The sequence below is a fragment of the Acomys minous genome (genome assembly GCF_964271855.1).
Source record: "Acomys minous genome assembly, chromosome: 15".
NCBI classification, from domain to species: Eukaryota; Metazoa; Chordata; class Mammalia; order Rodentia; family Muridae; genus Acomys; species Acomys minous.
The window spans coordinates 39,089,805-39,103,001 of record NC_140497.1 but is presented as its reverse complement, the minus strand read 5'-3'; the positions used below and the strand labels follow the sequence as shown (position 1 = coordinate 39,103,001).

The window sequence follows — 13,197 nt, the reverse complement described above, 5'->3', positions numbered from 1 at the left end:
GATTATTAATCCAGCTAATTACGAAGCCACTCTGGAGAATGGTAAATTCAAGGCCTGACTGAGTAACTTAGTGAGCTCCTGTCCCAAGAGTAGTAAAGGGAGAGCTATGGATTTAGTTCCTTCCAAGAACTCTTGCTTACCATGTTTGACCTACAGGAGGCAGTCCCCAATACAGCATGGGGAAACAAAAAGAAAAAAAAATCCATATTTACACACACACACACACACTTTACGTAAAATATTTTCAGTAAGAATTAAGTTTCCATGTGACTGAGGAAAACTGAAGACCAAAATAAAGAAGTTTAAGCATAAAGATAATTTCACTTTCAAGTTGCCTCTACTGCTTTTGATTTTTTAGAGAATTCCTTGATGACAGAAGGCCTTCCTTTGATTTTTTTATCCTTTCTATTTCTTTTATGTCCTTTTAATGTATGGCAGTGCATGTGAGATATCTGTCCAGTGTATGTGCACGTGGTAGATGTGAATATGTATGTCTGTGACAAATATGTGTGATTCACATGTGTCTGAGTATGTATGTTTCCCTCTCTCTCTCTCTCTCTTTCTCTCTCTCTCTCTCTCTCTCTCTCTCTCTCTCTCTCTCTCTCTCTCTGTGTGTGTGTGTGTGTGTGTGTGTGTGTGTGGTGCTTATGTGCATGGCATGTAAGCGGCATATGTGTATGATGCACACATAGTGCATGTGTGTAGTGTATATGTGTGGTATGTATGTATGTGGTGTACATGAAACATATCTGTGTGATGTGTGTTCACGAGTGTATGTCAGTGCTAACCCCAGTATAGGTGTATGCAGTTTCCAGATCAGGAAACCAGGAGCTGGCTCTACTACTCTTTTTCTTAGATCCTTGAAACAGAGTCATGCACTGAACCTAAAGCTATGCTGGCATGCAGCAAGCCCCAGTAAAGCTCTTCTTCCACTTGTGTGTGTGGCTGATTTTTGGAGGGATGATAAGGATTTGAACTCAAGCTCTTATGCTTGCATAATGATCACCCACTGTGACATATCACCAACACATTCTTCACTTTTTCTTTGAAGTTCATGTGCCTTTTGGATTTGTAAAGACTTTTGGAGCCTTTCATAATTGCACCCAGCTTAAAACACCAAAACAGTACATAATTGCTCTCAGAATTTTTCTTCCCTTTTCCTTTAACTTTTATGGAATTATGTACTTTTGAGAATTTCATACACAAATAAAACACATTTTGATAATATAACCCCAGCTTTCCTATAATCTCTTCCTCACCCCTTTTTCTGTCCCATTAGACCCACAAATCTCTCGCCCACATTTGTCAAAAAAATTTTGGCTACCCACGGAGCCTATCTAGGGTCTTCTGTAAGTGTATAGATTTGGAACTATCTAGTAGAGCCTGGTCATTGTTTTAGTGAGTACAAATCTAAAGACAATCATTGCCCTTTTCACAGAATCCACAAAAAACCCGAATAACTCAACAGAGAAGGATTGGGACCTGTGACTACTCCCTTACCTATTGAAAGGTCCAGTCTTGTATGGACACATTGCCAACAAGACAACCATAGCTGCTGTAATGACACATTAGCATTCTCAGCCCCAGAAGATGGCATTTCATTGTCCTGTTTCCTATTGTCTGTGTCCAGTAGTCTTAATGCCCCCTCCTTAGTGATATACCCTGAATCTTATAAATATATTGTTTATGGATGAGCTCTTAATATTTTTATATTAACACTTTGAGGTGCCAATAGTCTTTACATTTGCAACAAAATTGACGAGAGAGCATAGCTTGATTATTTCTGTCAGTGTTATTTGTCTATCAGTACAGACATAAATAGTTAGGCAGATGCTTGTTACCATGGGAATTTACAGGGATGTGTAGCAAGAGCTTTTACTCACTGAACAATCTTGCTAGGCATTCTTTCTCTTATTTTTTCATTTGCAAAATCAAAAACAAAAATGTCCTCTCTGCCAGAAGATATTTATTTTTATCATAACAATGTGACCCAATATTTCATAAAAATAAATAAACATTGTAGCAAAAATAGCATTGAATATCACTTCTTTTCATAGGTGTACAGTTTATGATAACAATCCCTTAAAGATACTAAGAACAATAACAGGACTATTTGTGACTCAAAATGATCTTACAATTTTTGCTAAACATGATATTTTAGGGGATCATTTCTGAATTGGGACCTTTGCTATTCATATCTGCATCACCTTTAATCTCAATATATTATAATTGTCCTACAAGTAGCTATTATCTTTTACTTATTGAGAAGGCTGTTCTCTGTTTAGCCAGTTACATATAGTTTTAAAAAATTAATTACTGTAATTTTTAAAATGTATACTTTAGTTATATGTAACATACATATTTTATTTTTTCTTAAAAAGGATATAAACATTTTTAAATGGAATTTTAATGTAATCAATATGTGTTTTAATGTAATGATTACAATATTAAGTATATTATATTTAAAGCTGGTTTGAAAAACTGCATTAGCTCGACTTTTATTCATTTATATATCTAGGGAAGTAAAAATAACAATAAAACTACAATTAATTTACATAAAAGCTTCCTTAATAAGGAAGTATGGGTAACGGTAATTAAATTTGTACTAGAGCCATTATGTATAATATTCAGATGTGTTAAGCAGTGCACTCAGAGATGTATATTTAAAGAAAATCAAAGTATATTATACAGAATGCATTAAAATTTTAAACACTAATATCTATCAATCTTTTATCATATTTGTGGCATTTAATGATTAAGGGATGAGACTACATAGTCCTAATGAGTCTCTTTCCTTTCAGATATTTGGGTTAGATAATGAATAAGACTTTATTGGTCAAGCAGTGTAGTCCAGGTTTTGATAAGTTCTTTCTAACTGTACTGGGAGATCACCTTAGAATTGCAGCAGTGAATAGGCCTGCTTAGTTTGACTTTAACTCTATTCCAGAGAGACAGATTCCTGCATAAAAGAAAACAGCAGGCTAAAAAAGCATGAGAAATGCAGAGACGAAGAAAGTTTTGCGCTTAAAGGAGGTAAGAAGGAGTGGTTTGAATTTTTAAAAGATGAGAGAATGAGCCTCTTAGATCTTTCAAAGTACTAAAATAGTCATTTTAACATAAAGGCGAGGCTCATAGCTTTCGAGTTCAGAGAACTTCTTCCTGGAGGTACTGAGGCGACTGCACTAGGGATTGCCAGCTCTTGCAGGGGACTCTGTCAGCTGTCAGGAAATAAATCTCTCTATCATAATAAGCACTGTGAGTTGGAGCAAGTGCTCCACAACGTGTCGCCCCGGGAGCTCTCAACATGCTTCCTGAACAAGGGCTCCCTGATGTACTCTGATTTATATACATCTGTAGAGTGACTACTGATTTAGAAAAGGGAAGAGCTGATCAAGAGGGACATCTTACTCCAGATTCTTTCAGATCCTTCCCAACTCACTCAGCTTGTCCTTGGCTGTACTGGCTAGTGGCTAGTCTCAGCAACCCTTCCATTCACAGTGACCCAGTTAAAGGTCGTTAGCTAGACCCACCACTCATCTCCTATGTTGGTAAAGAACCACAGTAGTCACACTGGTGCTTTAAAGGGGTCCTGTCAGGCGACTGCTCTTTTGCAACTCATCTTCCTTATAAACACAGAATTCATCAAATACCTACTATTGTACAAAATTGCTTAGAGAGGTTACAGGGTCCTGGGTTGATGCTATATTACTTTCCATGATCCTTACCTTTTGTCATGTGCCAAGCTACATCACTCAACATCACAGCAGCGATCATATTTCATCTCTATTTCATTTATGATTCCCATCCAACAGAGTCCAAATTATATTGGAGTTGAGAGTCTTAATGGGTAGAAATTGGATGTTATTGTAGGTCCGTGTTGAAACTATCTTTCATGTGTAAGATGCTGAGAAAAAATGACTTTCAATTCTATGAAAAGCAGTTACTAATTTTAAAGGATGCAATATTTGCAAGTAAATTTAACATATACACATTATGGTTATTTTTCTTTGCACTGTGTGTAAAAGCAACAGAAATGTATGCATTATATATAACATTGGAGAATGTAAGAAACCAATATGTTTGAGCAAGTCTGTTGACAAGAACTCTGCTGAAGTTATTATCCAAGTTCTAAAGGACATTATTAGATCTGGGATTTAGAAATATACAATAAGATATAAGACTTTAGAACTATTAGTAAGAAATTCAAAGGACAAATAAGAATAAAGTAGACATATAAAATTAATTACATAGCCCTAAAGTAGTTATAAAGAAACACATAGATGATTTTGTTATTTGTATGCAAAATTAAAATACGATAATATTTAAAGTTTATTCCTAATATGAGTTTCCTATTATATCATGTCAACAAAAATTTCTGGAGGGTCCCAGGAGAGTGAGGTTCCAGAAAACAGTTATGTTTAAGCCACATTGTAGCTACCATCTATATAAATGTCTGTAGAGAACAGCTATGCAGTAAGCATTCACCTGTGAAAATTCATTAGTTCACAGAATTTTTTATGCCTTCAAACTTAAGGAGAATTTGTTTGTGCATGTACTTTTCTTTTTTTTTAATTTTTAATTTGTTTACTTTACATACTGATTTTATCTTCCCTTGTGGATTCCCCATCCCACCCTCCCTACCCTAGTCCCCGGAAAGCTGGAGCTCTCCTCCCCTAACATCTGACCTCAACTTATCAGGTCTCATCTGGGCTACCTGTGTTCTCTTTCTCTGTGGCCTAGTAAGGCTGCCCCACCTCTAACTGAGGGAGAAGTGATCAATGTGTGGGGACCAGAATCCATGTCAGAAGTAGTCCCTACTCCCCATATTAGGGGACCCACAAGGAAAGTGTGCTGCCTATCTACTACATTTGAGTAAAGTATCTAGGTCCTCACCATGAATATCCTTGGTTGGTCCATCAGTTTCTGCATCACCCCCTTTCCCACCTGGATCTGTTGGCTCCATTGTTTTCCTTGTGGGGCTCCTGAACACTTCAGATCCCACTATTCCCCAACTCTTCCATAAGACTTGAACTCAAGTTTATCAGTAAGTCTGATCATCTTCTTGGAATCCCTGATGGATTCATTCTCTTTATCTGCTTCTAGTGTCTATTCTATTTGTCCTTCTGAAAAGAAATTAATCATTCTCCCTAGGATCCTCCTATATTTAGGTCTGTGTATCGTAGTATGGTTATCCAGTATTATGTGGCCAATATCCACTTGTAAGTGAGTATATACCATGCATGTCTTTCCGGGTCTGGGTTACATCACCCTGGATGATCATTTCTTGTTCCATCTATTTGCCTACAAATTTCAAGATTTTTGCTTTGTTTTGTTTTTTAATAGCTTAGTAGTATTCCATTGTGTAAATGTACCACCATTTTATTTCTTTATCCATTCTTCTGTTGAGAGACATCTAGGTTGTTTATAGATTTCAGCTATTATGGTAAATCTGCTATTAACATAGCTCCTCGTTTTATGGAGGAGTTTCTTTAGGGTATAGTTGGTATAGTTGGGTCTGGAGATAACACTATTCCCAATTTTCTGAAAAAGTGACAGATTGATTTCCGAAATGGTTGTACAAGTTTGCACTTCCACCAGCAATGGAGGAGCATTACTCCTTTTCCACATCTTGCCAGCATGAACTGTCACTTGAATATTGATCTTAACCATTCTGGTAGGTTTGAAATGAAATCTCACAGAGGCTTTTTGATTTTCATTTCCCTGATAAGTAAGGACTCTGAGCATTTTTTTAAGTGTTTCTCCTCTATTTCATGGTTCTCTGCTGACAATTACCTATTTAGCTCTATATACTATTTTTAAGTGGGCTTTTGGGTTTGGTAGTGATTAATTTCCTGAGTTCTCTATATATTTTGGATATTAGCCCTTTGTCAGATGTAGGGTTGTTGAAGATCTTTTCCCAGTCTGTAGGCAGTCACTGTGTTCTGTTGAAAGTGTCTTGCTTTTCATTTCATGAGGTTCCATTAATTAATTGATGACCTTAGTGCCTGGGCTGTTGGTGTTTTGTTCTGAAATATGTCTCCAGTACCAACCAGTTCAAGGATCTTCCCCACTTTTTCTTCTAATGAACTTAGTATGTCTGGTTTTATGTTGAGGTCTTTAATCCATCTGAATTTCAATTTTGTGCAAAGTGATAAATATGGATATTTGCATTTTTCTACATGTAGACATCCAGTTAGATTAGCACCATTGCTTAAGATGCTATCTTTTCTATTTTGTATGTTTTTTACTTCTTTCTCAAAAATTAAGGGTCCATAAGTGTGTGGTTTTATTTCTGGGTATTTGATTCAAATCCATTGATCAATCAGCCTAATTCTATGCCAGTACCATGCTGTTTTTAGTACTGTTTCTCTGTAGCACAGCTTGAGATCACGGATGAAGATTCTCAAAGGATTGTTGTTATTGGTTGTTTTTTTTTTTTTTTTTGCCATTCTGCATTTTTTGTTTTTCCATATGAAGTTGAAAATTGATCTTTCAAGGTATGTAAAAATTGTGTAGGTATTTTGATAAGGATTGCATTGAATCCGTGGATTGCTTTTGTTAAGATGGACATTTTTACTATGTTGATCCTCCCTATACATGAGTATGGGAGATCTTTCTAACTTCTAATATCTTCTTCAGAGACTTAAGATTTTTATACATGTCTTTTACTTGATTGTATAGACTTACACCAAGATATTTTATATTATTTGTAGCTCTTGTAAAGGGTGTAGTTTCCCTAATTTCTTTCTCGGCCTATTTGTCATTTGTATATAGGAGGGTAACTGGTTTTTTAAATTATGCTTTTATCCAACCACTTTGCTGAAGATATTTATCAGCGTTAGGAGTTCTCTGGTAGAATTTGGGGGTAATTTATGTACAATATCATATCGGTAAACAGCAATACTTTGACTTCTTCCTTTCCTATGTGGATCCCCTTGATCTCCTTTTGTTGTCTTATTGTCCTAACTAGAACTTCAAGTACTATATTGAAGAGATAAGGGGAGAGTGAGAATAGGCAGTCTTGTCTAGGCCCTGATTTTTGTGGAATTTTTTTTGTGTGTTTTTCTACATTTAATTTGATGTTGGCTATCAGCTTTGTATATAATCTCTATTATGTTTTTGTATGTGCCTTGTATCCATGATCTCTCCAAAGTTTTAATGAACGGGTGTTGGATTTTGTCAAATGCATTTTTGGCATCTAAGAGGGTGATCATGTAGTTTTTTTTTCTTTCATTTTGTTTTTATGGTGGATTACATTGATGGATCTCTATATATTGAAGCATCCCTGCATGCTTAGGATGCAGCCTACTTGGTCATAGTGAATGATATCTTTGGTGCATTCTCAGATTTAGTTTGTGAGTATTTTGTTGATTATTTTTGTATCATTATTCCTGAGAGAAATTGGTCTGAAATTTTCTTTCATAGTGGGTTCTTTGTGTGGTTTAATTATCAAAGTAACTGTGGCATCAGAGAATGAGTTTGGTCATGCTCTTTCATTTTTGGAGATTGTTGAAGAGTATTGGTAGTAACTATTCCTTGAAGGTCTGGTAGAATTCAGTACTGAAATTATTTTGCCCTGGGCTCCCCCCGCCCCGGGAGACTTTTGAAGACTTCCGCAGGATACATATTTAATTTGTTTACCTGATCTTTATTTAACTTTGATAAGTGGAATCTATCAAGAAAATTATCCATTTCGTTTAGATTTTCTAATTTTGTGGCATGTAGGCTTTGAAGTAAGACCTAATGGTTGTTGAGAGTTCCTTGGTGTCTGTTATTATGTCTCCCTTTTTATTTTTGATATTGTTTATTTGGATAGGATTTCACTGCCTTTTGGTTAGTTTGGCAAAGGATTTATATGTCTTGTTGATTTTCTCAAAGAACCAGCTCTTGGTTTTGTTGTTTCTTTGAATTGTTTTCTTTGTTTCTAATTTATTGACAACAGCTCTTAGTTTTATTATTTACAGGCATCTTCACCTCTTTGGTGTGACTGCTTCTTTTTTTCTAAGGCTTCCAGAGCTGCCAACCAGTTGATTATATGAGTTGCTTCCTATCTCTTTATGTAGGTACTTAGTGATATGAACTTTCCTTTTAACACTATTTTCTTTGAGTCCTAGATTTTTGTGTATGTTTTACCTTCATTTTCCTTGAACTTTACAAAGTCCTTAATTTCATTCTTATTTCTTCTCGGACACAGTTATTATTGAGTAGAGAGTGGTTCAGTTTCCATGTATGTAAGTTTTTTTGGTTATTTCTGTTGTTGAGATCCAGCATTAATCCATGGTGGCATGATAAGATACAAGATATTATTACAATCTCCTTATATCTGTTGAGACTTCCTTTGTGACCTACAATATGATCAATTTTGGAGAAGGTTCCATGAGGTGCTTTAAAAAAATTATAATCTTTCGTGTTTTGGTGAAAAGTTCTGAAGGTATCTTTTCTGTCCATTTGATTCATGACATCTGTTATTGCCATTATATTTGTTTAGCTTCATTTTAATTGACACTCCTTTGGAGAGAGGGGGTGTTGAAGTCTTACTCTATTAATGTGTGGTGTTGATGTGTGGTTTAAGCTTTATTAATGATTTTTTCAAATGTGGATGCCCTTGTGTTTGAGTATAGATGTTCTGAATTGTGATTTCATCTTTGTAGAGTTTTTCTTTGAAAAGTATAAAGTATATCTTTTGATTAATTTTGGCTGAAATTCAATTTTATTAGATATGTTTTATGTGGCTATTTGCTTGGACGGCCTTATTCCACACCTTTTCCTCAGGTAATGTCTATCTTTGTGGCTGAGGTATGTTTCCGGTATACAGCAGAATGTTGTGTCCTATTTATGCATACATTCTGTTAGTTCATGTCTTTTTATTGGAGAGTTTAGATCATTGTTGCTGAGAGAGATTAATAACCAGGGCTTGGTCGGTCCTTTTATTTTGATGTTGGTTATGGTAGTGTGCTTGTGTGCTTGTCTATAATGTTTTGATAAAGTGAAGTTATCTATTTCCTGTATTTTTCTGGGTGTACTTAGTCTCCTTTGGTTGTAGTTTTCCTTGTAGTATCTTCTTTAGTGCTGGATTTGTAGATATGTATTGTTTAATTTTTTGTGGTGGAATATCTTGTTTCCTCCATCTGTGCTTATTGAAACTTTTTCTGGGCATAGTAGTTTAGAATGGCATCTGTGGTCTCTTAAGGTTTTCAAGACATCTACGCAGGCCTTTCTGGATTTTATGGTCTCTACTGAAAATTCAGGGGTGATTCTGATAGGCTTGCCATGGTATGTTACTTGGCCGTTTTCTTTTGCTGCTTCTAGTTTTTTTTTCCTTTTTCTGTACATATAGAGTTTGTATTAGTATGTGACTGGAGGGTTTTCCTTTATTGTTTAATTTATTTGGTGTTCTATAGTCTTCTTGTATGCTTATATGCTTCTCTTTCTTTAAATTGAGGAATTTTCTTCTATGATTCTATTGATGGTATTTTCTAGGCCTTGGAGCCAGGCATCTTTTCTTTCCTCAATTTCTATTATGCTTAAATTTTATCTTTTCATGGTGTCTTTAATCTATTGAATTAGTTTTTTAAGATTTAATATTGTCTTCAATGGTTGTGTCCAATTCTTCCACTGTATCTTCTACACCTACAATTCCTTTCTCCATCTCTTATAGTATGTTGGAGATGCTTACCTCCACAATTCATGTTTTATTCTCTAAGTTCTCTCTTTCCAGGATTTCCTCCTTTGTGATTTTATTATTGTTTCCATTTTTATCTTCAGATCTTTAGCCATTTTATTGTATTTTCTTCAAATGATTGTTTGCATTTTCCTGAATTTCTTTCAGTGATTTCTTCACTACCTCTCTATAGGCTTCTGTCATGGCCTCTGTAAGGGACTCATTCTGTTTGACTATATCTTCCTATATTTGTTTATATATTCAATCATTCCCTCAGCTACCTTCTAAATTGGGAAACATTTGAGGTCATTTTCTTGTCTTTCACTTGTGTTAGAGTTTCCAGGTCTCATTGTTTTGTGATAACTAGGTTTTGGAGATGCCACACTACTATAGTTTTCGTTGTTTTGTTTTAATGCCAGCTTTTAGTCATCTTGATGTCTCTGGCATTGAGTGATTATTTCTCTTATCCTTCACTGTCCTATGAGAGCAGGTGGTAAGTGGCTATATGTGAAGGCCCCTTATCTACAAGGATCAGGGGAATCTTTAGGTAGATCAGGCAGGTGACATGAGATCAGACCAGGCAATTTTCTGCTGACCAGCTGTGTGACCTGAGGTCACAGCTGCCTGTGTTCCATACCATGGTGTCTCCTCTAGGCAGGGAGACTCAAACATTGGCGTTTTATAGCCCATAGTTACTTCTGAGACACAAAGTGCAGATGCTGCGTGCCCTGTCAGGTAGTTGGCTAGACCTTGGGGCTTGTGTCAGTTCCTGTGTGGACCTGGGGACTTTCTTTAAATTAGCCTGGTCACTTGTAGTCAGATCCACCTTTTCCCCACTGTGGGGACTCCTCTGGGCTATAATATCCAGACACTGGTATTTTGTAGCCCACGGTTCCTTTTGAGACACAGAGTACAGGTATGTGGCTAGATTTTGAAGACTGAGCACATGTCTGCAGAGACTCAGGAAATTTTCTGTGGATTAGCAGGGTGGCCCAAGTCTAGACCGATCAGTGCTCCATGCAGTTTGTACCCTTCTTACCTGGAAATAACTAGCACTGTTATTTTCAATTTCTCGATTCGGTCCATAGGTCCCTGTGCAGTTATAGCAGTCCTGTTGATCAGCCATAGTGTGTGTACTGTGCTGCCATCTTGGATTCCCCAACAATGAGAATTGTTTTTTACTTTTGCATTAAAAACACTTAGTTTGTTCCTCTCATCATGTGTTCTCTAGGGATTTGATTTTAGTTTATCTTTTATGTTATGCTGATTTTTCTAGAATCAGTCCCATTATTAAAATAGTATTTTAATAAATGTTAAACTAGCATTTAATTTCATGTATCTATAAATTCATGATATCATGAAATATGGCTACTTTGAGTAGTTTCCTGACCACAGCTTCCCTTCCAGTGTCCACTCTTTAAACTGAAAAGGAGAAAAACAGTCCAAATATAATCAAAACCAAGTATGAATAATTTTTTCTGATTCTCAAATCTGACTCATTCGTATTGCAAATCTCAAAAGGAATATAAATGAATGACTACTTCAGTAAAGAACATTTTTAATTTTTCAATTAAAATGTAATTACATCATTTTCTCCTTCTTTTTTATTGTTCCAAACTTTTAATACATCCCCATCCCTGCTCTTTGCTTGCTTACAATTCTTGGATTATGCTTCTATATGGCGTGTGTGTGTGTGTGTTTGTGTTGCATGTTTGTGTGTATGCATATATCTTTGTGTTGCTGTATGTATATAAAAAATCAGGGCTACCTGAGTGAATTTTTAAGCAGTTTACAATTTGAAAATTTATGAAGGATGCTCTTTGTGTTTGTGCTTTTCTTTGTTTGTTTGTTTCTTTGTTTTTAAAAGTGCTTTACAGTTGTCATTGCAAAGTACCCTCTGTCTCTGTCTCTGTCTCTGTCTCTGTCTCTGTCTCCCTCTCTCTCTCTCTCTCTCTCTCTCTCTCTCTCTCTCTCTCTCTCTGTGTGTGTGTGTGTGTGTGTGTATGTGTGTGTATGTGTGTGTGTATGAATTATTTTTGGTACCATGAGTAGAAAAGCCAATACTTTCACATATTAATTCTACTTTTATAAAGTGTTAATTGGATATAGGAGTCTTCTGATGGAGAATTTAGAATATTTTAAGTGTAAAATTTCATTTCACCCAATAGAATATGAGTAAAAGAATAAAGCCTGTCAATGATGAGAAGAAAAGTTATCCTTATTCAATATCAGTAGAAATGTAAATGACTTCAGTCTCTATGAAAGTTCTTATAGAGATTCAGGGTGGAAATAAACCAGGTATTCAATATGTTCCAGTCATATCACTTTTGGACATACAACTGAAAGACTGAAATTTAGCTTAATATAGATAGATCTGCACATACATGTTCACAGTGTTTACACTTTTTGAGTTGTTGAATTGCCTTACATCACAATCTGTAGATGAATGGATAAAGAGGTTTTCATATATATGTACAACACAGTTTTTATTGAATAATAAGAATGAAATGATGTAGTTTACAAGAGAATGAGTAGAATTGGAGCGCATATTAAGGGAAATACATCAGTTTCTTACAAAAAGGTATTAAATGTTTTCTCATCTATGCATGATATAGTGAAAATGGCAATACAATGTATGGGAAACCAATAACATATAAAAGTGAAAGAAGAAAGGAGTGAGTGTCAATATTGAAGAGACTATTGAAGAGATGAATGATATCAAAATAATTAGATGGTTATTTGCAAATGTCTTAAAGTCATTTCACTTACATGAACATCAACCTTTGCTAATAACAATTGGTCATTTTACATGGAATATCATCATGTGGACACTGTCTGAAAAGAATTTTAATTTTGGTGGGCAATTATTTTGATAAACTCAGTAAATAGAGTTTATGATGGTAGAACTTAAAAAACATAATAATTGTTATCAAAATTACCTACTTTGAAATATTTGGAATTGCAAAAGCTCAAAATATGTAATGGTGACAGGATTGTTACACTATGGCATGCATTAGCTACAGTGCAGACTGCAGCTTATAATCTATTTTCATAATCCTTCAGTGTCATAATCAGTAAAAGATGTGCTACCATTTATTTTTTTGAGGAAACCGAAAAAGTGTCTTGCAAATTTCTTTGAAATCTAATATAGGATTGGCTAAGAAATTTTAAAAGGTTGGGAATGCATAGGTTTTAAAATATGCAGTTGTAAGAACGTTAGTATTTAAAAGTTACTATTGATTTAAACCTTGAGGTGTGTTTGTTATCAATATTTCTTGGGCTGCAAATGAGTAATACATTGTATAAATATTCAAAGTATACATAATATATTCATTATATTATTTTGTATAAATATATGCAAAAATATTTTTGTACATTAAATAAATATGTTCTTTATATATTTTCATACTCCAAATCAGTTACATACTTTCTATAATTGTATAATAGAACTATACTCAGAAGATGTCTTAATGGTTTTTTGAATTGTCCACATCAAGTTGTATTATATTGATTGAAATTCCTGTTATGTACATTAG

The 13,197-nt window shown here is 35.0% G+C and overlaps 1 protein-coding gene across 11 annotated transcripts in view; it reads left to right on the top strand.

The window, feature by feature from the left end:
• Positions 1-13,197, top strand: part of TENM3 (teneurin transmembrane protein 3) — a 2,605,219-nt gene that overhangs the window by 73,625 nt on the left and 2,518,397 nt on the right. Inside the window, exon 1 of one of the 11 annotated variants that reach the window (XM_084760477.1) lies at positions 2,955-3,033. The exons of the other annotated variants lie outside the window; for them this stretch is intronic. The gene's annotated coding sequence lies outside the window, so the exon portion shown is untranslated. Of the gene's footprint in view, positions 1-2,954; positions 3,034-13,197 lie in introns of those variants that run through there. 11 annotated transcript variants of the gene reach the window in all.